This window comes from Diospyros lotus, chromosome 1 (genome assembly GCF_014633365.1).
Source record: "Diospyros lotus cultivar Yz01 chromosome 1, ASM1463336v1, whole genome shotgun sequence".
Lineage (NCBI taxonomy): Eukaryota > Viridiplantae > Streptophyta > Magnoliopsida > Ericales > Ebenaceae > Diospyros > Diospyros lotus.
In genome coordinates this window covers 5,560,794-5,564,965 of record NC_068338.1, presented here as the reverse complement: position 1 = coordinate 5,564,965, position 4,172 = coordinate 5,560,794, and the positions used below count along the sequence as shown (strand labels likewise).

Sequence of the window (4,172 nt, the reverse complement as noted above, 5' to 3'; positions counted from 1 at the left end):
ACAACAAACGCAAATAAGGTTTCTTTATTTCATGTCCCTTTCTGCTCAATTTTGTGTGAACATCCCACCATACTGTGAGCTTAGTGGGATTTATTGGTGACATATGAGATTGAATGACTATATCTGTGCACTAGGTATCTGTAGCATGGAATTGTTATTTATGACCAATTGTCATTTCTTTTATGTTGTAACGCTTAAATAACATCATTTATATGTTGTAGTCTTTAAGATCTAATCAGCACCAACTTGTACAATTAAACTGTTGAGGGAAAAGATTTAGACTCTTTACTCCTTATTTCATTTGTGTTTCATGGTAACCAAAAAAAGATTCAGACTCTTTACTCCTTGAATTAGGGAATACAGCAAACGCAAATGAGGTGTCTTGTATCCCTGAATGATGCCTCACTTTAGCAAATACCATACATCAATATCTGTGGCCCACAAAAATAGTTTTTTTTTCCTTGTGTTGTGTATCTGTGGGGGAGAGGGTGATAAGGGTCAATATTTCCTATATCCTAATGAATTATATCCCTATTTTGGCTTTATAATTATGCTTAAAATAAATAATTATTTGCATTATATATTATTACAGGATGAAGCAAGAAAGCTGTCTTCTACAATTAATTAGGGGCATAAATCGAAGACGTTGGATTACCCATTATTGTTGCTCAAAATCATGGGCCAACTATGCAGTCTAGAGGATGTTTCATGTGCACTTGGCCCAACAATCAAATAGAATCCAACATAAGACAAGCCCAAGCCCAAGCTCAAGCCCAACACAAAGAAGGCCCAAAGCCCAAAAATATGAAAAGCCCAAGTCCCACAAATAGGATGACATCATCGCTTACATCATGGGATATGATGACATCATTGCTTACATCATGGGATAGGATGACATCATCGCTTACATCATGGGATAAGATGACATCATTGCTTACATCATGGTTAAAATGACATCATTGCTTACATCATCAATTAGATATTTTGTATTATTAAATTATATAATTAAGTGGTTTCCATTACATCTTTTAGCCTATAAATAGAGCACTTAGGTGCACTTGTAAGAGACGATTATTCTTGAATGAAATTTTAGTTGTTTTAATTGCTCTTGTTCTCTTTTATTTTCTCTTGCAAATCTTACTTCTTCTCTTTCTTATTTAAATTCTTATGTCATTTATTGTTACTTCATTATCCACCGCCTAAATGGTCGGTTAATTTCTGCCTTTAAATTCTTGCAATTTCAATTATTATCTTTCAATTATATACCGCCTATATGGTCGGTCAAAATAGTCTTTCAATTATTGTCTTTAAATTATATACCGCTTATATGGTGGGTTAAAAAATAGTCTTTTAAATACTGTCTTTTAATTCCCGTCATTTAAATTCCTGCCAATTTATTTTAAAAATGGAAATGAGTAGCTAAATCTAATCTTGGGTTAAGGCGAGGACAGTGTCCAATGTTCTTGAATCTCAAGATAAGCCAAACCTCGATGAATGCAAGATTTATCTGAGTTAAACTCGAGTTGAGTGTATAAATGATTTTGTGAGTTTGGATTGGGTCATCATCCTAACTTAGAACTCTCATGCCATGTATGAAAGTTACTAGAATTGGAGATGAGATATACCCAAGCTCAGACGATCAAATCATAGTCTCTAGTATAATAAAATTTACAGTGATATCTTAACCCAGAACCATCATATCATGTATGAGGGTTGCTTAGCTAAGAATCATTCGTATCTTGAATTATAACTACGAAACGATCCTCTGTTTATTTCAGATTAATATTGCTGTTTAAATTACTATAAGAGATTTATAAGGCATTGGTTCTGAACTCGCCTCAACCCAAGACCTTTTTAATATTAAAAAAAAAACCATTTCACACTCAGGAAAACTTAGCTCTCTTTGGATAAATCAACCCGAATGAACCATTCTTTTGTTAAATAAACCTCCCAGTGAATCGACCCGGACTTGTCCGGAATTTATATTTGTGCTACAACTACACTCACACACTGGTGAGTTTAAACCTCCTCACCATTTCAACACTGAACATCCAAACTGATTAAGGCTATTTAAATTGTAGGGTGAGGAAACCAGCCAAATTTTGGCGCCGTTGCCGGGGAGGTACAACAGAAGAAAAAAATTCACTCCACGGGTAACTTTGTTCTTAATAAATTTTATTTTATTTTATTTTTTTTTATTTATTTTTTTTCTTAACTGTTTGCATATTATTCAAATTGTATGAGACTTATATCTGGTAGAATCTTAAGCCATCAGTTAAACCATTCTATAGATTCTTTATCAGAGACTGAAATATCACTTTTACAATCCATAATGTCTCAACGAAATGAAAACCTATCTGCTCACGGGAGTGATCATGGAGAACATGATGTTGATGAGATTAAACCTCTCAGGGATTATTTGAACCCTCCAAGGCAAACCACTCCCTCTTGCATAATCCTACCAATAAACCATCATCGATTTGTCCTTAAACCAGGTACCATACAAATGCTCCCCACATTTCATGGTATGGATTCTGAAAATCCATATACACACATGAGGGATTTTGAAGAGGCATGTGGTACCTGTGGGGATCAAAATATTCATGAGGACACTGTTAGACTAAAACTCTTCCCGTTCTCACTCAAGGATAAAGCAAAAATGTGGTTAGGGACTCTAGAGCCCAGATCAATAGGAACTTGGAGGGAGATGCAAACAAAATTTCTAAAAAAATACTTCCCAGCTAATAGAACAGCATCACTCCAAAGGCAAATGATGAATTTTGTCTGTAAACCAAATGAAACATTTTCTCAAACTTGGGAACGTTTCAAGGACCTCTTGCATTCTTGCCCACACCATGCCTTTGAACAATGGCGGGTAGTTAGTTTCTTCTTTAATGCCTTAACTCCTAATTTGAAAATGCTGGTGTCCACCATGTGTAATGGTGACTTTTATGAAAAAACTCCTGAAGAGGTTGTTGCATACTTTGACCATGTAGCTGAAAACTCTAGAAATTGGGAAGTTGGGCCATTGACCATGGGAGATTTGAGAGACCAATACAATCCACAACCAAAGGGAAAACTCCAATTAAATGAAATTGATGACATCAGTGCTAGATTAGCTCTGTTGACAAAGAAAATGGAAGAATTGGAGATGAAAAAAATGAAGGCTATCAATGAGGTAGAGGTGCATTGTGTAGTGTGTGAAGCCAATAGCCATAGAACAGAGGAGTGTCCAACTCTCCCTGCTTTCAAAGAAGTGTTGTATGGCCAAACTTCAAACTCACAACCAAGGCAAACAGAGGGTAGGATATACCAAAACCAGAACCAGGGTGAAAATTATCAAGGGTACAACCCAAACTCAAAAACCTACCATCCAAATTCTAGGAACCACCCAAATTTCTCTTGGAGAAATGACTCAGCACCTCAGCCACACCAACCATTTCCCTCACAACCACAGCCACAACCTCAGCCACAGCCCTACCAGCCTAACCAAGGACCATCTGGCTCATATCAGCCACTGCATAAGAGATCCCTAGAGGATACTCTACAACAATTTATGCAAGGGCAGATGGGGAACAATGCTCAGGTAGCAAAATTCCAAGAGCAAACAAATAAGGCAATTGAGGATATGAGGAGTCAGCTAACCAAGCTAACTCAAACTTTGACTGTGAGAGAACTTGGGAAATTCCCTTCTCAACCAAATCCCAACCCCGTGAGGCAAACAAATCAAGTGGAATCATCAAATAATGGGAACTATAATCATGAGCAGGTGCAAGCAGTCACTGTCCTTAGGAATGGAAAAATAATTGACAAACCAGATGACCCTAGGACAAACCAACCTAATGCACAAGAAGAAGAACAAAATGAAAATATAAAAAATGACAATGCTCCAGCTTTGGAGGAAAAACTTGAAAACAAAAAAAAGGAAGATGAAGAAAAAAATAAGGTGGAAGAATTCAAGAGCAACCCTGCACCACCATTCCCTCAAAGACTTACTCAAACAAAGAGGGAAAAAAAAAATGCTGATATTTATGAAGTGTTCAAGCAGGTGAGGATTAACATTCCTCTACTTGATGCAATCAAACAGACACCATCTTATGCAAAATTCTTAAAAGACTTGTGTACTGTTAAAAGAAAGATCAACATCAAGGAGAAAGCATTCTTAACCGAAC

The 4,172-nt window shown here is 36.4% G+C and overlaps 1 pseudogene; it reads right to left on the bottom strand.

Annotated features, from left to right (window-relative positions):
- Positions 1–2,762: 2,762 nt before the first annotated feature.
- LOC127793628 (small nucleolar RNA R71) lies at positions 2,763–2,862 on the bottom strand (annotated as a pseudogene).
- Positions 2,863–4,172: the final 1,310 nt, after the last annotated feature.